Below are 23,426 nucleotides of genomic sequence, written 5' to 3'. Positions count from 1 at the left end.
TTCATTCTCTCTTCCTCCTATCACTAGAATATAGGAGTTATTACTTCTCCTAGTTAAACTCTCTCTCTCTCAATAGTTCACTTGGGTCTTATCCCCTCCAGCCTTCTCCAGAACCTGATAGCGCTGATTTTCCTTTTATTCTTCTGTATAGATGGTTGGTTCCTATAACTACATTTAAACAAGCTCAATCTGTCTTCAGAATCTTTCCCTTGACTCCTTATCTCTCTCCACCCATAGCCCCATTTTTCTTCTTACTTTCACAGTCAAATTTATTCTCAAAATAATTGTATATATTGTATTATTTCCTCTTCTCCCTATTACTCCTCATCCTACTGCTGTACCTACTGACTTATGGCAACATGTTAAGGCTTCAAGACTTTCATGTTATGAATCCAATGCCCCCTCTTCTGCCCCCATCACATTCCCTCAATCATCAACACTGTACATTGTTAACCACTTGCCCTTTGTGAACTAATTTCTTCCTTGGCTTGTTTGGCTATGTTTCTCCTGTCTCTCTAGCCACTTATCTTCTGCAGGCTTATACCTCTCTCACCAGTCATTAGAGCTGGAGTGAATCAAAGCTTACATCCAGGCCTTCGTCGCTCTATACTACCTTCTCCCTAAGACACTCCATTCATAGGCAGAGTTTAATTTAGGAGTTAAATATATATGACAATCATCCCCAAATCTATATCTCTAGCCCAGATCTTTTTTCTGAGCTCCAAGATGTTCCAGCATCATACACAACATTTCCTCTAGGATATTTCAAAGGTATCAGTACTTCTGACTCTATACATCCAAGGCTAAATACAAGATTTTCCTTGGTAAATCTTGTCCTGAGTCCCTAAATAACACCATCTTTCATTCAGTTCTCATCCTTGACCCTATCTCCTTTTTACCACCCAAATCCATCACTTGGTCTATTGACTTTATCTTTTAAACGTCTCCCTAATCTGCTAATTTATTTCCACTTCTATTTTCTCCATCCTGGTGTACCCTAGTCCATCTTTTCTCACCCAGATGACTGCAATAATCTCCAAGATATCTGTCCACACCCAACTTCTCCATAATGAATCCTACAGTGAAGAGGCAGGGATACCTTTCAGAAATGCAAATCTGACTACATCATCCTCTGCTCAAAAATCTTAGGATAAAGAACCTACTTCCTAACATGGCCTATCAGTCCTCAAAGAAGTCAAAGTCTTAAGGTGGCAGCCTTACTCCCAGCCTCATTCCATCATGTTGTGGGTTGAACCATGTCCCTTTCCCAACACCATCATATGCTGAAGTCCTCACCCCCAATACCTTGGAATGTGTCCTCATTTGGAAATAGGGTCATGGCAGATGTGATTAGTTAAGTTAGGATGAGGTCATGCTAGAGTAGGGTGGACCCCTAATCCAATTTGATTCATGTCATAAAAAGGGAAGATTTAGACACAGACATATCCACAGGGAGAATGTCACCTGAAGATAAAGGCAGAGGTCAGTATGATGCTTCTACAACGAAGGGACACCAAAGATGGCCAGAAAACCACCAGAAACTAGAAAAGAGACATCTCTCTCAGAGCCCTTAGAAAGAGCCGATCCTGCTGTCATGTGATCTCAGACTTCTACCTTCCAGAAGTGAGAGACAATAAATTTCTGTTGTTCTAGGGACTTTCCTGGCAGTCCAGTGGTTAAGACTCTGTCTTCCAATGCAGTGGGTGAGGGTTTTTTTTTTTTTTTTTTTTTTTTTTTTTTTTTGGCGGTATGCGGGCCTCTCACTGTTGTGGCCTCTCCCGTTGCGGAGCACAGGCTCCGGACGCGCAGGCTCCGCGGCCATGGCTCACGGGCTTAGTTGCTCCGCGGCATGTGGGATCTTCCCGGACCAGGGCACGAACCCGTGTCTCCTGCATCCGCAGGCGGATTCTCAACTACTGCGCCACCAGGGAAGCCCTGTGGGTGAGGGTTTGATCCCTGGTCGGGGAGCTAAGATTCCACGTGCCTCAGGGACAAAAAAGCCAAAACATAAAACAGAAGCAATATTGTAACAAATTCAATAAATAGTCTTAAAAAAATGGTCCACATCAAAAAAAAAATCTTAAAACACAATTTCTGTTGTTCTAAACCACCCAGTTTGTGGTCCTTTATTACAGCATCCCTAGTAAATGAATACACATACCACATTCCTCCTTGGTCTGTGAGAGACCGTCACACTGGCCTCCCTTCTCTGCCTGCAACTTGCGTCCCACCCACAACAGAACGTTACAGGCACCCTTCCTTCCGCCTAGAAATGCCAACTCCTCTCTCTCTTTCGCTTTAACTCTGACTGTTCTCCAGTTCCATGACCAGCTGAGGAAAAGCATTCCTGAGAAAGACCAGCCTAACGAAGGTTCATTTTTCATTTGACTTGTTTCAGTTTATAATTGTGTGGCATTCATGTCATTCTTTGACGAGTGTAATATCTGTCCCGGTGTAGGCAAGCAAAAAAAAATCATTTGAATGAATAAATGAATACTTACATAAATACATATTCTGGGCCGATTGAAATGCGAGTCTAGGCAAAATTAATTGCTCGCTCATCTGTGCTACCCTGGCGATTTCTGCTATCCACAATGACAGAATTCGCCACATTACCTTCTGTGCGTGTATCATGTCACACGATGTCACCCCTTTGAGAATAGGGGCTGCGACTTCCTTGAGCCTTAAATTCCCAAACCTGGCGCTAATCTGGAACCTAGCAGGCACCCGACACACATGTGTGGAAGTGAATCGTGTAGAAATTGTAGGGCACGAGGGACTGCACTATGCAGATACATAAGGGAGAATTATTACCAAATGACTTGAATTATTTTTCCCTGCACTGAGCATGGCTTAAATGTGCTGCTCCTGGTAAGTAAAGTGATGCTCAGTAAGTTCCTCCGTCCAGCCTCCAGCTTCTGTGGAAGGAAATTAAATGTCTCTTCCTCACATTCATTTATAACTCACTCCTCAGCGGATGCGTTCACAGTGCCTTCTGAGAATTCTTTTCAATTCTCTCCATCCTCTTATCCCCCCCCCCCCCCCCCCCCCCGCCCTTCGATGTTTGTAACCCAGGGGAAAACAAAACACTGAAATGCAACTAACACTGTAATCATCCGCAGCCTGAAGCTACACGGAGAACAAACAGAAATGGGAAAGGCTTCCACTTAACTCTCACATCCTCCCGACGTACACTCTTGTATTTGGACATTTTAACTATAAATCCAGGCCAGAGTAACAGCCTTCTACCTTTGGGGTTAGCTGTGGAAATCCATTAACTCCAGCTGAAACAATATAACCGCAATTACTTCTCTAACTCAAAAGTTGTTTGCTTTTTATTTTAAGCAGTGTATGTCAGGGCCATTTGAAGAAGTATAGAAACTTTATAAATGTAGCAATATGATAGGAAAATGCTCTTTTCAATTAAGCAATTAATTAATTAATACTTATTAATTAATAATTAATTCAATTAATAATAAGGTATATTTTTTTGTATCCAAGTTTCCCAAGGTGCTTTTAAAGACTGTTCTAGTACATTAAGGTCAAGCAAGAAGTATTATGTACAGAGTCAACAGGGAATGGAAACCAGGCACTTGCTGATCAGCACTCTGGCCACGGGTCATCCAGGTGGCTCACAGCACATCCCTTCATTCAACCGAGAGGTCGTATGCATCTCCCGTGGGCCAGATGAGCTAAATCTGTCTCTAATATAGTTTCTCCCATTTCGAATTTCATCCTCAACTAGTGCCTTGGCCATTTAATCTTCCTCTGAAGGACAAAAGCAAAAGATGTGGATGCAGTCAAAGAAGTGAGTGACTGCAGGGTGAGATTGTGTTTGGACTCTGCTCTGCTTCCAGAGGCCAAGTTCCTCTTATCCAACACCGGAGAGGAGAATAACCCTCTAAGGGTCAATGAGGATTTTTTGCATGCTCTAGAGATGCCCTGTGAGTATCACTGCTAGTGTAACTTATCTCCCCAGTAATATATTTTCTTCTCCATTCCTGACGCTGACTTTGAGGTGTGTCTATGAACGCCAGACTCCTATTGGATTAAAGATCCAGCTCCCTAGTCTCCTAACTTGCAGCACTGAAAACAAGAAAATTTCTGCTCTCTGCCCAAATGGATGTGGCCTTGTAGTCTGTTCGCAGAGACAAGGTATTTGCTTGTGCATTTGGCTTTCCTTTTAGACCTGCCTCTTTTGAGAAGCAGATCAGTCCTTGAACATTGAAAACCCACCGCCGCCCCACTTTACTTCTCATAATTTCCCCTTTACCATCTGCCTTATCCTATGGAACGAGAAATCATAAACCCAGTGGAGAGGCAACGAGCCCTTCACTCAAATATAGGAACACATATGAACTCCGCACCAAAATACACATTACGTTGACACCGGGAGAAACGATTCATCTGAGTTTCCTGCTTTTCTTTTCTTTATCAGATACTCATTCAAGACACTGAAACCAGCTGTTATGAGGGGCTGATATTTGCTTTACAAAAGAAGAGAAGCTCCCTCTGTATACATATTCTTATTCTTCCCACTGATTCCAGCGTTAATAGTATTTGACAGGTTGGTAACTTGTTTTTTTAAAAAAACCATAATTCATCTAGTGCTGTTCTGCTTTATTATTGTACGTTTTACACAGTGGTGCACAGAAAACATTGTTGTTTTTAAGACTTCCATTCCTTTCAGTAATCATTCATACAAGGGGGCCACACGAGAGGCTTGGGGGACAGGACAGGTGAATTGTGGCAGTGCCAGAAGGCCAAGAGAGCCAGGAAGAAAACACCAGGAGAGGGTGAGGAGAAAGAGGAGGAGGGGCTGGAGACAGAAACAGAGACAGAAGGGATAATTAAATGGAGGTGACAACTGCACGAGAAAACAATGAGGACCGTGGAGAAGAAAACAACATAGAAATAACCACAGCTGTGCGCCCGGGAGCAGGCCGTGGACTGAGCCCGCGCTCTCTCCCCCCTCCAAAGGGATCTCAGCTGTGTCTTGACGTTACCGAGAGAGGAAGGAAACGCTCCTCCACCTCCCCAAAGGACAGTTAGGAAAAGGTGAGGAAGAAGGTCAACACAAGCCTCCGTGCACTAATCTGAGACTCTGCCCACTCCGAAACTGGCTCTACCAGTCTCCTTGGGCAGGTCTGGAAAGGTCTCTGAGGAGTGGCTCCTCCCTAAACCGGCAGGGCTCAGTCCAGGAAGCCAGAATCCCCAGGAACTGGAGTCTGAAGGAAGGGAGGTGGCGGGGGGAGCCCATTCCCCACCCCCCTGCCGCGGGGCACTCAGGCTACTCCAAGCCAGACACACGCTTAAAGCCACGCCTGCCACTTCCTGGGTGACCGCCGAGTGCCAAGCACGGTGCTTTGGTGAGGTCAGCACTTTACAGATAAGGCAACAGAACCTGACCAGTTAAGTATTGGTTTGCAATCACAAATCAGTGAGGCTGAGAACCCAAACTCAAGACCGATTCTTACGGCAAAACCCGGGTTTTCGCCAGTGTGCCCACCTGACTTGCTGAAGTTTCCAGGGAAACAGAGGAGACAGTGCCGAGCGGCTCGAAGGTCCGGGTAACTGAGCACCGTGTCTCTCACAGGCCGGGGACACCCTGCCTAGGCCACCAGAAAGAGCATGTCTGTGGCTATGGACCCTTCCTGTTGATGGCTTAGGACTCAGATTGGTCACCAAGGAGAACGGGAGGAAGGGTTGAGTCTCCAGTTCCATTAGGATGATGGTGATGCTTCCGTTCAACTAAAATATGCCGGACGGTAGGAGAGCAAGAAAGAGAACTTTGGAGGGTGAGGGGTTTTCCTTCCCTGGTGCTACTGTCTGCCCTGCCAAGCAAAGGCAGAAAGCGTTTCTCTGCACGCACATGTGAGATAGGACTAATAATCCCTACATTTACATTTCCTTACACTTTTAGGAGAAAATCCCTCTCCAGACACCTAAGCGTTACCCACTGAAGGAGCAGCTCTTACGACTCGGCAACCCCACGTCCGGGCTCGTGCCTAAGGAAGGGATTGGTCAGAGCCCAGGAGATGTGGCCGCAGACACCATGGCAGCGAGCTGTGCGACAGCGAAGTGTAAGGAAGCAGCTAGACTGCTTCCAACAAAGGAACAGGTGAGTGCCTCGCTGTGATGTATCATATGACAAAGTGGAGTGCTCACTGGGAAAAATGAAGGAGCTTCAGCTCATGTATCACATAGAAGAACGTCACATGTAGAACATTCAGATTGTTGAATACACAAGCTATGGTAACATTTGGGTGCGTTTCAAAACATGCCAACAGTATTTTACATTGTTTAGTGACACGCACGCGTGGTAGAAATATCAGTGAAGGCCTGGGAATGATAAGTATGAAATCTGGCAGAGTACGGAATCCTCTGGGGAGGCAGAGAGGCGGAGACGGTCAGAAGATGGTCTTCAGGAGACCTCACTTGTACAGGTGACATATTTTTTGGTAATCTGGGTAGTAGATACCCTTATGTTCATTTTCCCTCTTTCTCTTTTGTATGTTTAAAAGCTTTCATAGTAAATATTTTTAGTGGAAAAAATATATAAAAACAAGCAGAGAAAGTCCTAAACACCAGTGGGCGACAATCATTGGGATGGGTAATTCCGCTCCCCAGAGGCTAAGAGCCCCGGGTCCGGGTGGGGGGAAGCTGCTGCCTAGACCGCCGTGCTGCTTGGGTGGTGGGAGACGGTCCAGAAGCAGATAGAGATGTGATGGGGGAGGAAGAGGGGGTGGGAGAGGGAAGACGGGGAACTGGGCTCCATCGGGTGAGTGAGGGGAGGGGCCCTTGTTAATCCTGCCAGGCTGTTGTGGTTGAAAGGACCCACTTTGCTCCCAAGCAGCCGCTCATGTATTATTTCTCTCAGCGGGTTTCAAGCTGCCTGCAATTCTCTGTTAGTTAATAAGAAAAGTGAGAGATGCAACAACTCCTTTTGCTTGGCTGGCTTGTAAAGGCTTTGTCACTCAAAAATGGAACAAAGGCCCTAATAACACCTTGTGCCATAAAGGCAAGTGTCAGGGAACAGACCAAAATCAATTACCTGGGAGAGACTCCGAGACAGGAGACTCAGACCTGCACACGGCAGCGTCCCCACCACATAATCCCATTAACAGGGGGCTGCCGCTCTCATGGGAGCGCAGAGCCGCACAGGAAAATGATAATTAAAAGTAAATAATGGGAAACGAGCCCCTGGTGCCCCTGTCAGGGCCCTGAGCGCGAGCGTGGTCCCAGCAGACAGTGGCAGGCCTCCCACGTGGCTCCCGAGTAAGGAGGCTTGGGAAGCAGGAAGCCTTCAGGGGCTTTGCCAGCCCATCCTGCTTGTGAGTGACATTTAGGGACCTGGCGAGGGATTGCAGAGACCTGTGGTGTGCTGGGAGCCGAGCAGAGGCTTCCTGACACGGGACGTGGACTGCGTTGGAGATTTTCTATGTGCATGTCTCTTGCTAAACTAATATTTAAGCAAATATGTGACATGAAGTGAATGAATGAATGAACACAGCAGTAGAATGCATGGGTGAATGGTCCACTTGAGTTTCCCTAAAAGCAACACATAAGAATCACCTAGGACTTGTAAAAATTCAGTAGCCCAGATCTGACCCAAATCAAGTAAGTTAACGTTTTTTGGGGGGTGGGACCCAGTCCTCAGTGGCTTGACATGCTCCTCCTGGTGACTCTGCACGGCCAAAGCTGAGAACCTCTGGGCCAAATGGTCCCTTACGGTGTCCTTCAGCTGGATGTATAGGCTTTTGCCATGAACTTATGCAGTAGAGCGTGTAGCCAGGAGACAATTAGGATGAATGGTATCTGATCTCACCTCCACCAATAACTAGCTTTGTGACTTCTGACAAGTAACCTAAACTCTCCAGATCTCAGTGTCTTCATCCATTAAAAAAGGTGGGATTTGATTACTGGATCCCTTTGGGTTTGACAGCTCTCTGGCCTTGAGACTCCATAACCCAGAACTCCTGTAGAACCGCCAGCACAAATACTTACTGGGTGCCTTTTCTGCGTTCTAAATCTCTGAGGGGAGATCAAAGACGTTATCTAACAAGGGGCAGAGAGAGGACCCTATACATCCTGGTTTACTCTGCATAGACGCTGGGTAGAAAGAGAGGCAGACAATTGGTGAGTGTAGATAAGCAGTAGACACAAGTGCTAGAGCATTTGACACTACGATCATTTCCCTCCAGCATCTCCCATTACTGACAACGCCTGACCTAGAAGGGGTTCAATAACTATCGGTTGAATGACTGACTGAATGAGCGAATGAATGAACGGTGCCTCTCATGGGTGGATCAAAGTGCGGTTTGTCTTCGGAAATGGAGTATTTCTGTCTCACTAGGTATTAAATAATCACCTCCCCCACAGATTTCCAAGAGGCAAACGGCTGCACTGAATTGTGCTTGATGGTTTCTAATATCCCAACCCAGCTACGCAAGTCCATGGATTCCATCGATATACAAATGCACGGCTTTGGAGCCAAGAGGGATAAGGCTTCTCCTCCAGGGAGGACACCTTTGCACCCGGTGAGATTTTAGTCTTTGTCACTAGGTAGAGATCTTTACAACTCCTTGAAAAATGGTCTTCCCTCTTATTTAAATGTGTTTTATCCATTTACTAAAGTCAGTAGGAGAGTCTGGGCTGAAATCAGGCGGGTCTGGGATACCAGCAGGATAGTAGAAAGCCATTTTAAATTAATTCCCTGGAAATCACTGTGAAGGACGCACTGCAGCGTGAAGGTGGGTTCAGAAGTGAGGAGGGAGATTTCAGGTCATTGTCGCTCTCAGACGCCTTCAGCTGATGATGGCTGGGTGCAAAAACCTGCTAATGTGTGAGCCGGTCACCAGCCCCCGCGCCCCTCCCCGAGCCTGTCGCTTTCAGTGGTGCAATATCTCTTTGGAAGGAAGTAGTCAGCTGGATTCTCCCTTATTTGCAAAGACAGTAAGTGGTACAATTCAAACCCAGCAACAGCAACTGGCACCAGTTCCATCTACTTCCCAGCCCCTGGGAGATTAGAAAAGGATGCAGAAGTCACTCAGTGATAACCAGTGACGTGAAGCGGCAGCGGTGAGTCTCAGGTCAGTGCTCGCACTGGTGATGACTCATTGGAATGGGGTGGCCAAGGCCCGGGGGCTGCACAATAGGTTAACCCAGAAGAGTAGGGCCAGAGGGGAGGCAGGAAGGAGGGCTAGGCAGGCCATCAGCAGGGAAGCTCAGCACCTGCTTCCAGGACAGCCTTTGAAGGGACCCAAGTGCACGTAAAACAGAGGATTCCCAGGCCATTTGCATGGGCCTCTGCTTCTTTATGTCATTGGTCGAGAGATGACAGAGCAGTGGCAGATTTGAGGCTGGCATATCTGCCGGGAGAGCTGCTACTGAGACGTCCGGTGAGAGGCCGGGCTAGTTCGAGGTCAGGCTGAGGCCAGGTTCCTATTCCTACTAATAGAAAAGACTGAGAGACGCTGTTTTAGGGTCAGCTGTGTTTTGTTCAAATCGGCAGCAGCCATTAAATTCTCACTCTCCCTAAATCCCTAAAGACGATTTTATTTTTTAAGCAGATCTGTTCTATGTGAAATAATTCTTGGTCTTAAATGTCACATATACCCTGAGGCTGTAATGCTTGGGGTGCAGTAGTAATGAATCAGATACATTATTAATACACAAGTACAATGACACACTGGGGTCTTTCAGGGAAATTCATGCAGGTATGCAGAGTGCTTAGAACAGCCTGGATGTGAATGCAAAGAAAGCCTGAGAAATTCAGGGAGAGATACACCTTAACACACTGAAATTAAAACCTCAAACAATAGACCCAGCTAAACCAAAACTAGGTGATGTGTCCTCATGTGCCCCTGGGTTTCCAAACGCCCACACAGCCTGCAGCCCAAGTAAGAAATATTTGGAAATAGATTCTGTGCCACAGTTAAAGATCTCAAGGAGGGTTAGGTGAAATATTTGGAAGTTTCAGACACTCCGAAACCCAGTCAGAATCTGTGAAACTAGAGAGCCCCTATTCAACATTTATCCAGTTAATGTTCATCGAGTGCCTGCTATGATTTAGGCTGTGCTAATAACGGACCCTTGGCCTAGAGACCCAACTCTAAGTGTTCAAGATGCAAGGAGCTCGCTTGGGGCATGCATGCCCTGATCTCACTCTGCATACAGTTCCTGTCAAAGACACAGCCCTGGAATGCCCTCCACCTCCAAAGCCTCTCACGTGGTCTGGCAAAAAGCAAGCCAGCTAATTCTAAGCCACCTCTGTCAATAGAGGATTGTATGATTTGGGGGAAAGACTCCCAGACTCAGGTTCTTCACCTGTCCACGAGGACATGGACTTTAAACTCCTTTTCCAGCTTTAATATCCAATGGAATTATTATTATTATTCCATTATTACTTCTCCATACAGAAGTCGATTGCTTTGGTCTTTAATCATATTAACAAAGCCTCTAAAATATGTGGTATCCAAGAAGGGACTTACCCAAGATGTTGTAAAAATGTCAACTCTCCCTTTTCAGGGCTTTTCAGAAGCAACCATGCTAAGTAATCTTGGGGGCAACTGGCTACTATTTGGGGAGTCCTGGGGGCTGAGGGACACTGTACCCCAGGCTACACCACATGACACTGGTGAGAATAGCAGATAATTTGGGATCAGTGCATCTGAGATGTACCCGTGATGAGTGACGAGCCCTAGCTGTTTCCCTCCACGGGTTCACTTGGTGTGATCCAGAATAAATTCTCTCTGCTTCTGTGTCTCCGGGTTTAGTCTTCATTGTTATATAATACACAAATGTAGAATTTTCCAGCCACTAATGAGAGCCCTTCACATTTAGAAATAGGAGAGCTTTCTGAATTGCAAGTGAAGGAGAAGAAAGAGCAGATAATTCAGTGGGGTTGTTAAAATGTTGAAATGGAAACGATTGCCTCTTTGCCAGCTCTCTCTCCCCATTCCCAGCTCCCGGCTTCCCCAGTGCACAGCCACCCACAGACTGCAACTCAGGGCTCAGAGACTCTGCAGCCCAGCCCTGCCCACAGGCCGGAATCTGCTCCCACCACCTGGAAGGAAGCAAGATTAAAGGCAGCTGCTTAATCCTCCTGCAAAGCTCCTTAAGCGTTTCTATCAGGGTCAGCTCAGTCAGTGAGCGCTCACTCAACTTGCCCCTGGAAAATATCCCAATTTAGGCCCTTCTGCTGCCTGTTGGGGTGAGAGAAATGAGAGGCTGGATCCCGATCAAGACAGGCTGGGGAGACAGACGGGGGGAGGGGGGGAGATGTTCAACCATCCCCTTCTTGTGCAGAGAGGCGTTCCTGTTCCCGCCCCTGGGGTGGTTTTGGTTTCACCCCTGATTGGCTTTGCCTTCCCCGTCAAAGGATTCTGAAAGTATTCTCCTCATATATATGGAGCTCCTGCTATGTTCCAGCAACTGGGCTATATAGCCCGTTGCTGTGAGCGGGAGAGGTAATGCCTGTTCTCAGCGGGCACAGTCCTGCAAGGGAGACAGCTGGTCGGATAGGCGGCTGCACCAGAGTGATGCGGTACGTGCCATGACGCAGGGTTTGGAAAGCCACGCATGCTCATAAACGGCCATGGAGCAGAGCATAGTTGGGCTGGAAAGCTTCCCAGAAGAAGTCATATTTAAGCTCTTAAATCAACAGATAAATTATAGATAGAAAATGCCAGCAAAGATAGGGGTGGGAATGCAGGGGAGTGGCTACAGGTAACAAAGCCAGCGTTGGGATAAAGGGTCCTGGGGGTTAAGAAGATCCTTCTCAGCCAAGTACAGAGTCCAAGCTTGATCCCATCCTGAGAGTGACAGAAAGCCATGGAAGTATTTTTCAAGTGGAAACCACCAAGATCGTACTGCGTTGTAACAGATGTCTGATTGCTGAGTAGAAAAAGGACTGGAGGAAAGGAGGAGGACCATCCAAAGCCATCGCCTGCAGAGTACTGGCACAGGAGGTGGCGGTGGAGGCACAGAGGGGTGGCTGGTTGTGAGAGACACAGTCGAGGTGGCATGGCCAGGCTCACCCGGCGACGGTCTGGAATGGATGGCCGAGGAAGAAGAAGGAATCAAGAGGAAAGTCCAGGTTTCTGGACTGGGCACCAGGGCAGGTGCAGTAACTCAGAACAAAGGGCAGCTGTGGAACCCACGCAGAGATGAAGAGCAGCGCAGGGCGCCGTGGAGACACAGCGCACGGCAAAGCAGCAAGAGCTCGGAGGGGTTTCAGTGGGGTGCCTCTTGACCCCCCCTTTCTGTCCTGTTTTATGACCACTTAGAATATTTGTTTATTGTATTTCTGAAGAAATTTTTATTAGAGTATGTTTGCTTTACAATGTTGTGTTAGTTTCTGCTGTACAGCAAAGTGAATCAGCTATACGTATCCATATAGCCCCTCTTTTTCGGATTTCCCTCCCATTTAGGTCACCACAGAGCACTGAGTAGAGTTCCCACTGCTATACAGTGGGTTCTCATCAGTTATCTATTTTATACATAGTATGAAATAGTATTTTATACTATTAGTATACTAATAGTATACTACAGTACTTTATACTATAGTATTTTATACTATACTAATAGTATAAAATAGTATTTTTTATTTTTTATAAAATAAAAAATACACTATATAAATAGTGTATAGGTGTCAATCCCAATCTCCCAGTTCATCCCCCCTCCCTGCTTTCCCCCTTGGTGTCCATACGTTTGTTCTCTACATCTGTGTCTCTATTTCTGTTTTGTAAATAGGATCGTCTATACTAATTTTTTCAGATCCCACGTATATGCGTTAATATACGATATTTGTTTTTCTCTTTCTGACTTACTTCACTCTGTGTGACGCCGTTCTGTCTTTTGAATTTTGTTTTGTTTTCGTTCTTTTCACATTTTCTTTTCACTGGATTAAGAACAGGACATGTTTAGAAATGCCTGTTAGGATCCAAGCAACTGAGGAAGCATTTTTAAAAAGCCGGGTAGTGGGGAGGGGTGAAAATGCACCACATGAAAGTGTCCCAGAGGCTTTGTTTCCACGTGACCGTTCGGACGTGTGATAAGGACGTGTTCGTGTGGACTCACAATCTGGCCTTGCAGAAAATGAGCCGGGGGAGGTACCCAGAGGGAGGGAGGCTGAGGAGGCGTCCCAGGTGCAAACGTGCACAGCAGCCTTTTTAATGATCAGGAAGAGCAAGCCAACTGCACAATCAGGAAGTTTTCAGCTGGGGAGCAAAAAAAGGAAACACCAGGGAAAATAGCACAATAATTGGAGGAAAACCCAGGGGGCAAGCAGAGACTAGGGACCATGTGCGCCCACTTTGTGCTGGTGATTTATTACAATGCAGCCACGTTCTTCCTGCAGACAGATGAGAAGAGGGCCGTATTAAGGTTTCTAGGAGGTACATTAACTCCAGAAAGTTACTGTGTTGTGGTTCATTCAAAGTTTCATTAGGCGTTAAATGACAGATTATGGTAATGATGTTAACCATACAGGGCTAACATTTATGTAACTCTTACTCTGTCCTTGACCCCAAGCTCAGCACATTACCGCTTTTAATATTCTATGAGCCCTATTACAAAGAGAATGAAGGTTAGAAAGTTTAAGTGACTTGTACAAGATCTTCCTGACGGTTAAGCGACAAATTGGAACCCAGGTCTTTGTGATTCCAGAGGTTCTGGTCCTAATCACAACCTTACTGCCAACTGCATCACAGAAGTGATGTTACAGCCAAGTCCTTAGAAGAAAGAATAAGAGATTATGGGTAAAGCTGAATAAACCTAATAATTATAGCATCATTTTAATTTTAGTAGTGAAATTCAGTGAAACTCTGTGTGGATCAGCTAATTTGCATCAAAACTCCCTTGCTCCCTCAATCAGCAAACACTGCCTGTGGGAAACTCCAAAACATTCTTTAAGATAAAGCACAGATATCTCTTCTGCTGAGAATCCCAGATATACCAGCAAAGGCCATAAATCTCTCTACTCTCCCTTCTTTACCCAGTCCACTCTTCCCAGTAGCTCGGCTTATGATGTGTCTTCCTCATTAGCTCATGAGAAGGACTCATCTGATTCACCTTTGTGTCTCTATCACCTAGCAAAGTGCCTTGAACTTAGTAAATTCCCGATAAGTATGTTTTGAAGGAGTAAAAGAAGGATGGGATGATACAGCACAGATGCTATTAACTAACGTATCAAAGTAATTTGCTGTCACGATAACAATCACCTAGTTATTGAAGAAGTACATAAAACACATTAAACTGAATTGACAAATATGTTTGGTAAATCCTCAGTGCTAAATATTACGTGCTTAATTACAAGCAATGAGCACCCCCAAAGGCAGGGTTTTTTTTTTTTTTTTTTGCGGTACACGGGCCTCTCACTGCTGTGGCCTCTCCCGTTGCGGAGCACAGGCTCCGGACGCGCAGGCTCAGCGGCCACGGCTCACGGGCCCAGCCGCTCCGCGGCACGTGGGATCCTCCCAGACCGGGGCACGAACCCGCGTCCCCTGCATCGGCAGGCGGACTCTCAACCACTGCGCCACCAGGGAAGCCCCAAAGGCAGGGTTTTGATGATACATTTTATTATTGTCGACTTGTCTTTCTTACCACACAGTTGGCAATCATATTCAGAATAAGACCCAGCTCATTAGAGGCAAATACATAAATAGAGCAAATCTGAAACATTCCTATGTGCCAAGGGACCCTTTGTGTGTCCTCATCCGCACCTTTTAAGCAGGTGTAGCCAGGCTGTTCGGGACAAGAATGGTTTCTTTACCTTTATCTCTTTCTGTCCCTTCTCAAGTGTCTCTTTCTCTTGCATCACTGTAGATTCATGTCCTTAAAATCTGCTAAACGCTTTCTTGCTCTGGATACATGGGCAGCATATTTTTCCTTGGTAAAATCCCCCTCCCCACTTTGCCTTGCTACTTTCAACCCTGTGGCTCAGACGCTGATTCCTCGGGGGAGTCCTTGCTCTTTATCAGACGGCCACCCCTCTTCCTTGGTCCCTCGGAGATACTCCTGTGCATCCGCACAGTGCCTCCCTGACATCTTGGAGCAGCCTTTGTGAAGAGCTGTCCTGAGGTTCTTTCCTCCTCTGTGTTCCACGTGCTAACCTCTGTCTCTTTCACTCCTGTGTCTCCAGGACCTAGCATGAGGCCCGATGCACACTGGGTAGGGAGGAAAAGAGGGAGGGGTGCATAAATAGAGGAAGGGGAGGCAGACTCTAGTGCCATCCTGTCATTTTCTAATGTTGGGGACAAATATGAAGTGCTCCTCAGCCATCCAATTCAGGCCCGGAGTCTATCCTCATGGCTGAATATTTAGCTGGCGTTGATCCAAACATCGTCATTTGTTGAGAAGATAAGTCAATTTCCCCTACTCTCATATGTAATAGACATTAGCCCACACATGATAATGGCATCCTTATTAGAGGAGAAACGAAGAGGAGAATAAGACAGAAGTGCACACACACACACACACACACACACACACACACACGCACACGCAGGGAAGGAGAAGAGAGAGACTGATTCTTTTCCTGGAATAGGGCAGAGAAAACCAGTAGAAGGCAAGAGTTTCAGGGAGGCAAATGGAGTTTTAAAGTCAAGGTACCCATATGATACCACGTATACGTGGAATCTAAAATATGACAGAAACAACTTGTCTACGAGACAGAAACAGACTCACAGACAGAGAACAGACTTGTGGTTGCCAAGGGGGAGGGGGATGTGGGGGAGGGAGGGGTTGGGAGTTTGGGATTAATTAGCAGATGCAAACTATTATATGGGGAACGAATAAACAACTAGGCTGTCCTGTAGAGCTCAGGGAGCTACATTCAATATCCTGTGATAAACCATAATGGAAAAGAATATGAAAAAGAATGTGTATATATATGTATATATACATGTATAACTGAATCACTTTGCTGTATGGGAGGAATTAACACAACATTATAAATCAACTATACTTCAATAAAATAAATTTAAAAACTAAATTGGAAATGTCTCAAACATCACAACTATAGAGATAGTCCCATTTAATAAGTAATATACCTATGTAATTGAAAAAAAAAAGAGTCAAGGCACCAGTCATTCACATTGTTACTCTATAAGCATTTTGAGATTGAAAAGCTGGGGACAGATTAAAAACCACGGAGTGTTTTTATTTTTTAACCATCTCCATACAACTGAATTTCATATCAGCATCACCATCTACTGCAAATACTTACACCGGGGATGTTATGGCGACTTTATAGAAAACCTCATAAAATATGTAGATTATCTCAGGGCTGAAAGGTGAAAAATAATTATATCTTTAAAGACCATTGCCAACTCCAGATGCTTGCACAGCTGTATTTTAATATTCCAGTACTAGGACAAAAGTGGATCTTGCTCTGTGCCTCTTATCTTCCCCTCACATACCAGGGCTGTCAGTGCCATTGGCAATTTTACATGTAAATGAGTCTATCCATCACTCCTTACTTTGCAGCAACTCACTTCTAAGCCTGCCATAGAGTTACACCATTAAATATCCCTGCTTTACAATATCCATCACGGCATATTTGACATCAATCAGCTGTGTCAGCCGGCTCACTGTAAACCATAAACTCGCTCTGCATCCCTCTCTGCACGGGGTGATTAAACCTGCTTGGGGTAGCCGCCTGACTCCAGTGATAAATGGCAGTTCATTTCCTCCTTGTTCTTCCTCCAAGTGTCCCCAGTCTCTGTCCCAAGCTCTTCATGTCTGCCTGTTGGAGGAGGTAGGGGCCAGGGGAAAGCGTGCACTGAGTGTGAAATTCGTGCATTCGCGTTCAAATCCGCACGTGGACCATCATTGCTTTGGCTCTGGGTTATGACTTTGTCATTTTTTTTTTTTTTTTTTTTTTGGTATGCGGGCCTCTCACTGCTGTGGCCTCTCCCGCTGTGGAGCACAGGCTCCGGACGCGCAGGCTCAGCGGCCATGGCTCACGGGCTCAGCCGCTCCGCGGCACGCGGGATCCCCCCGGACCAGGGCACGAACCCGCGTCCCCCGCATCGGCAGGCGGACTCCCAACCACTGCGCCACCAGGCAAGCCCGACTTTGTCATTTTAAGATGAGGAGGAGGGGCTGCATCCTTTGTCATGCTACAAGGACCCAAGGGATGGGTATTCAGAGTTCTTCTAAAGACAGCTCTCCTGCCTGGAAGAGAAACACCAGCACAGTGATTCTCACCTCCTTGTGATGGATGCTAACCACAGGCCCTTCATCCCCCTGCAAAGAATGTGTAATTTGTGCCAGCTGTCTCTCACTACATCCAAGTCCTGCCCAAGAGATCGTATCAGAAATAATGTGAGTGAAATGACGCTATTGTAAGTATAACCTAGAATGTGTTCTCACTGATGTGTGTAAGTAGTTCATTTGCAAACCAGGTCTTTGTTAGAAGTCACCCATTACGTGTAACGTGGAGGGAAGTTGCATCACGCGGTGCGCTTGATTGCAACACGCCAGGGTATCGTGATACTCCAGCTGAAACCTGCTAGGCTAGATGATGCTTTTTCTTCCAGCAGGAAAAGCCATGAGGATTTTAGTAACGGGAAGAGATACTCCACTGAACTGACTAGGCAATTCATCTGATCACTCCAGAAGTCCTTTCGCCCTTCCTTCTGTTTAGTCTGAGATAACAGCGACTTCTTCTGCTTCCTGGCACACCGGCCAGGCCATCTGCTGACCAGTGGAAGCAGCCTCGATCATGTGTGCACTCCAGAATATCTCCTAGGCGATAAATCAGAAGGCTCTTTGGACCCAACAACACACTCGGTGGTAAACACTCTTTATCCACATGCACCCCGCTTCAGCCACAGGCCCAGCACCGACCCCCCTACCACTTGCTCTGATTCCTGTCAGTCTGGCCACTCACTCATTCATCTCTGGAGTCCATGGTGGTTTGTCCAAACCCCATCTGGACGGAGCAGAGTGGAGAGCCGTGCTGTTGATTTCAGCCACAAACCCGATTCAGTGTCACGACCCTTGCAGGACACCCACACACACAAAAGAACATTTTTTTTTTTTTTTTTTTTGCGGTACGCGGGCCTCTCACTGTTGTGGCCTCTCCCGTTGCAGAGCACAGGCTCCGGACGCACAGGCGCAGCGGCCACAGCTCACGGGCCCAGCCGCTCCGCGGCACGTGGGATCTTCCCGGACCGGGGCACGAACCCGCGTCCCCTGCATCGGCAGGCGGACTCTCAACCACTGCACCAGCAGGGAAGCCCCAAAAAAGAACATTTTGAAGGTGGGTGGCAGGAGAGCGAAGAGGAATATAAGGGAACGGGACGGACATGGGGAACGGGAGTGATTCTGTTTGGGGGAATCAGCTGGTCTCATGAAGTCAAAGGAAGGGCCGGGCAGAGATCAGGAGGGAGGAGAGAAGCGGGAAACAAAGGAGGGGCAGGAAGGGAACAAAGGAGAAAGTTAGCTTCTTGCTTTCATTCTGGGGACATCAGAGTAATGAACCCTCTTTCTAGAGAAGACGAATGGGCAGCTGTAGAGATTATGAGTGAGGTTTTATTGCAGATCAATAAATCTGCTTCACACATCCCCATCTGGAGGGAGTTTTAATTTAGAGGAAAGAGTGATGATCTCACAACAACAATCAATCAAAAAGTTGTGTATTCACGTATTCATTAACCTTCTATCAAAACATACATCGGCGTCGAGGCAGGGTTTGGTAACAAATCTGGTAGGTGACGTGTAAGGACAGCCACCGGAGGCCCATAGCTCACCTCCCGTGGGACACAGTCAGAGAAGCTGCTGTCTCACTCGGCACCCCAGGCCCCCGTGCTTCTCGCAAGAACTGAGGGGAAGCCGAGGGTTTATAGCAGTGCCGTTAACAGGAGTCGCCGGTTGTAACCTGAGGACAGCTGCCTCAGATCAAAATCTGGGAGAGTTCTCCGCAAAGGAGAAAGGAGATTTCGCAGCAACAAAACTGAGATGGCAGCTGACAGAAAACAGAATGGGGCACATCTATAGGGAATTCTGAGAGCCGTGTGCAAACACAATTTAAGCGCTGGAGGAAACTCAGAAATCCCCCCTGTTGGTGCCAATGGATCATTTTGGTTTCTCCCCCTCGGTGGTCCCCTGTTCTGTACCAACACCCCTCTCCCACCACAAGATCATGATGTTGGCTGGAGGCCTGGGAAGGCGTGGTCATGAACTAAAAACCCCGGGCAGGGGAGTGTGGGTGTGCAGAACAGCACTGCAACTTGAAAATGTGAATCCAATCAGACACAGTATTAATCAGCTACAAGACATCCCCGGAAAGCTGGCGTGTGGGAAAGACACCACTCACTTGCTAACCAGCCGGTGTCGGTGTTGCCTAGTGATGTACTGACTGTACTGTTCTTCCAGAGGCTTTTATAGAAATCGGGGAAGGAACTGAAGAAGTGAAGCACTGAGTGTCCACCGTCAAATCAATCAGCGTCCGCAAGCATTTTATACACGTGGGATTGCATATGTGTAGCCACCCAAGCAGACATATTCACTTACCGTATATGCATCTACTAATGCCTTTATTTTCTAGGACACGAATAGACACGTCTAGTCACAGTAGCACTGCTAAGTAGGTGCAATGAATCCCATATTACTGATGAGAAAAGTGAGATTCAAAGGGATCAAGAAGGGCTTCCCTGGTGGCGCAGTGGTTGAGAGTTCGCCTGCCGATGCAGGAGACACGGGTTCGTGCCCTGGTCCGGGAGGATCCCACATGCCGCGGAGCGGCTGGGCCCGTGAGCCATGGCCGTTGGGCCTGCGCGTCCGGAGCCTGTGCTCCGCAACGGGAGAGGCCACAGCAGTGAGAGGCCCGAATACCGCAAAAAAAAAAAAAAAAAAAAAAAGGGATCAAGAAGCCAGGATTCCAGTCCTGACCTGTCTGACCTCACTGGCTGGGCTTTTCTTCTATCCCACCAGCCTCTTGGTGTGTGTGTGCGTGCGCGCGCGTGTGCGTGTGCATGTGCGCGCGCGCACGCGTGCGTGTGTGCGCGCGTGTGTCGCGCGCGTGTGCGCGCGTGTGCATGTGTGTGTCGCGTGCGTGTGCGCGCGTGTGCATGTGTGTGTCGCGTGCGTGTGCGCGTGTGTGTGCGCGCGGGCGCGTGTGTGTGCACACATGCATTCTTCTACAGACCTGACTCCCTTCCCCCTTCCCAGTCTAGTTCCTAATGTGCTCCTCCCGTGTGGGCTGCTTCACGGGGATAGCTTGGTACCAGCCTTGCACGGGATGTCTCACTCTCGGACACCCTTCCTGATCTGACTCGTGCTGGGACGCCCAGCTCATGACACAGCACCTTCACTGGACAACACCAGCTCCACTCAACACAGCGGATTCTTCCTTGTTTTCTACCTCGTAAGTATCTCCATCAGAGCACTCTTTTCTCTTCACTGAATCCGTCTTTTTGCAGGTATGATTTCTTTGTGTTTGCAGTTCACAGGGACTAGGGCTTCTTTACACTTGTTTACATCTTGCTTAGCGGAGTGTGTGACCCAGGTTAGGTCTTGCTGCTATGAGAATTCCAGTCCCGGAACACTTATAACCAGACTGCCAACCCCTGCCTATATCGCTAGGAATCGATGCATTCTCCAGGGGCCCCTCCGCACCGACTGCCTTCACCCTCCTGAAGCCCCCGCCACACGTACCTGCTCGTCAACACAGAAATGTCTACGAGGTCAGCCCATAAAGCCCATTCCAGAGGTAAGGAAAGTGAGTCATAGAGAGACCACGGCTGGGCCCTCATGACTCAGTGAGTGAGTCAGCCGAAGGGCCCAGCACGACCCTGGACTCTTGAACGATTGCCGCTTGACCTTAGCCGCCAGCTCTCCTAAATCAAATTCAAGGAATGATGCCTCCAAAGTGTTCATGTCCAGCTTAAAACCTCCCAAGCCCCCTGCTGAATATACACTGCAAGTGTCAGGCAGTTTTAGGAAAGATCGGGACACAGTGAAGAATCTTCCACACGTCAATCCACAGGGCCTGAACGCCAGTTACCGTCATTATGGAAATAACTCCTGTACGATATCCTATCAGAAGGGTATAAAGGGAGAGAAGGTGCAAAGAGAAGACTTTGATAATAAGAACAACAGCAATAACAAAGTTATTAAATGCCTAGTATGTGTCAGACACTTTTCTAGCGCAGGGAGTGCGCTGGTCCGTGAAAAAAGCGCCTGTTCTCGGGAGATCTGCACTCCACCTGACATCTTCATACCACCAGCAACCACCAGCGTTTACTGGGGACTTTCTGTGAGCCAGGCACCCTCGTTAGCACTTTATTCCTGCAACAGCAGGAGCGGGCACTTTGCAGGTTCCGCACTGGGTGCAGAGAATTTCCGGAGCCTGTATGGGGACGCAAAGGGGACAGCCAGTCTGAATCCAGCGTCCAGGTTGTGAGTTCTTCTCCATAATGTTTCTCCTCTGTGGAGACATTCTCCCTGCTCTCAGCACCGTTTTCCTGTTTGGAGGGAACTTTTTCTGGACTTTGAAGTAGCTCTTCAACTGCTCTCCCCGCCGCCAGTCTGTGCACCCTGATCATACGCCAGCCACAACGGTTTTCCAAAAAGGGTAGTGCCCACCTCCAGGCACCTTCAAAGCTCTCCAGGACAGAGCAAAGAAAGGCCTGATTCCCAAGCATGGTCCTCAAAGATCGGCCACATTTACACATCCAGACTGCATTCCACATTCCTACCATGGCTCCTTCAACTCACAGCCTTGGGAGCTGCCGGCGCCCACGTGCCGCCTCCTTTGCTCTCTCAGACTTTTCCTACACCCAGACCGTTCCCTTCTCCTCTTAGCTTATGCCTGCCCCGTGTTTCTTTCCCAAATCAGATAAACTATCACTTTTCCCGAGAATACCACTCCACAGCCTTCAACTCTACCCATCCTATAATCCAATTTATTAACTCCATTCACGGTGAACCCACCAGCACTTTCCCAGTGTCTCCATTACGGTGTTTATTTCCTAATAAGTATTTAGTAACGGTTTATGTGTTTTTCTCCTCCATCAAAATTTGTGAAGTTAAAAGCAGAGACTGTGTAATTCATCTTGTAATCCCTGCGGTGCTGAGTGCCATGCCTGGAATATAACAAGAGCTTAATAAATATTAGTTGAATTGAATTTGTTCTTTCTATTATGAAAGGATGTATCATCACATCTGGGAAATGGCTGGTATGGTGTGATGTGTGTGAAGAGCATTAGACCAGGAAACACAGACTCTGGAATGAGCTGTTTGCTGTGCCCGGAGCTCGTCGTGTGGCATTTAGGCAAATCCCTTGTCCTCTCTGAGCCCCATGATCACATCTAAACTAAGAGGGTGGCACTAGATAGTATGAATTCCACTACGTTACACTATAAAATCCTCAAAAACCTTCCTCGTATGCTTCACCTATTCGTTAAATATTTACTGAGCATCTTTTCTGTTCGAGGCACTTTATTAGGCTTTAGGGGTGTGGAAACGGACAGACTTTGGAATCAAGAACCTTACATGCAGTTCTCCTATCAACTTTGTGATCCAAGCCAGGTGGCCATATTAACTACACTTTCTTTATCAAAAGAGAAAACGAAAGTTCGGAGATCTGGTGATTATTAGATTCTCTTAATGCTCTTATGTTCTGAGGCGTGGTCACTGAAGGCATATAAACAATTCTTTATAACTTTCCCCACCGTCGAGAACAGAGTTCTTCAAAGATTTTTCACTTAGGTTTATAGAGACACTCAACTACTATATGGAATTTACCAGGTAATCTAATCTGCCTCATTGACCACTTTTGAAAAGGTGTTGTCAAGTCAACACTGTTTCATTTATTCATGCTCATAAAGATATAAGAGGCGGTCCTCACAGAGGGAACAAGGAACATTTCCGTTAAAGATACTGAAATGAATTCATGACGTCGAATCTGATTTTCCCATAGAAATATGTTATCATGTAGGTGACATTATTCACCCAAAGCGTGATGGCCAACATTTGATAGGTATGATGGTCAACATCCTACCTAATTTTGTGCAAATGAGAAAACTCTGTTCTTTTTAAAGCAGAAAGCTTTTCAAATCAGTTTGACCCATTACATTCAACAAATATTCAAAGCAACTAAATTATGTAAGGAGCTCTGATAGTCTCTGCTGGGAAAAGAAATGTGAGGAAGATAGTGTCCACTGGGAGCTTTGTTCTATTATTGACAAGAGGAAAATGACATGAATATCGGTGCTAAAAGTCATAAAATGATAAGTGCCTTAAAGAAGGAAGAACATGAATTAACATTACCATCGATCATTTGCCGTGTTCCAGGTTTCATCATCCATAAGTGTGATTGCCCTTGAAAAGAGAGTTGTACTGCTAGAGTCATAAAGAGTAAACTTTTAAAAAAACGAAGGAATAAAGGTCTGTTAGTCTGAGTCCAAATCTAC

The 23,426-nt window shown here is 46.8% G+C and overlaps 1 protein-coding gene across 6 annotated transcripts in view; it reads right to left on the bottom strand.

Annotated features, from left to right (window-relative positions):
• The window catches only part of NTM (neurotrimin), a 921,398-nt gene that overhangs the window by 480,487 nt on the left and 417,485 nt on the right, over window positions 1–23,426 (bottom strand). The window lies entirely within an intron of this gene.

The sequence above is a fragment of the Kogia breviceps genome, chromosome 7 (assembly GCF_026419965.1).
Source record: "Kogia breviceps isolate mKogBre1 chromosome 7, mKogBre1 haplotype 1, whole genome shotgun sequence".
Lineage (NCBI taxonomy): Eukaryota > Metazoa > Chordata > Mammalia > Artiodactyla > Physeteridae > Kogia > Kogia breviceps.
The sequence above is the reverse complement of the archived record's forward strand: the minus strand, read 5'-3'. Positions and strand labels throughout refer to the sequence as shown.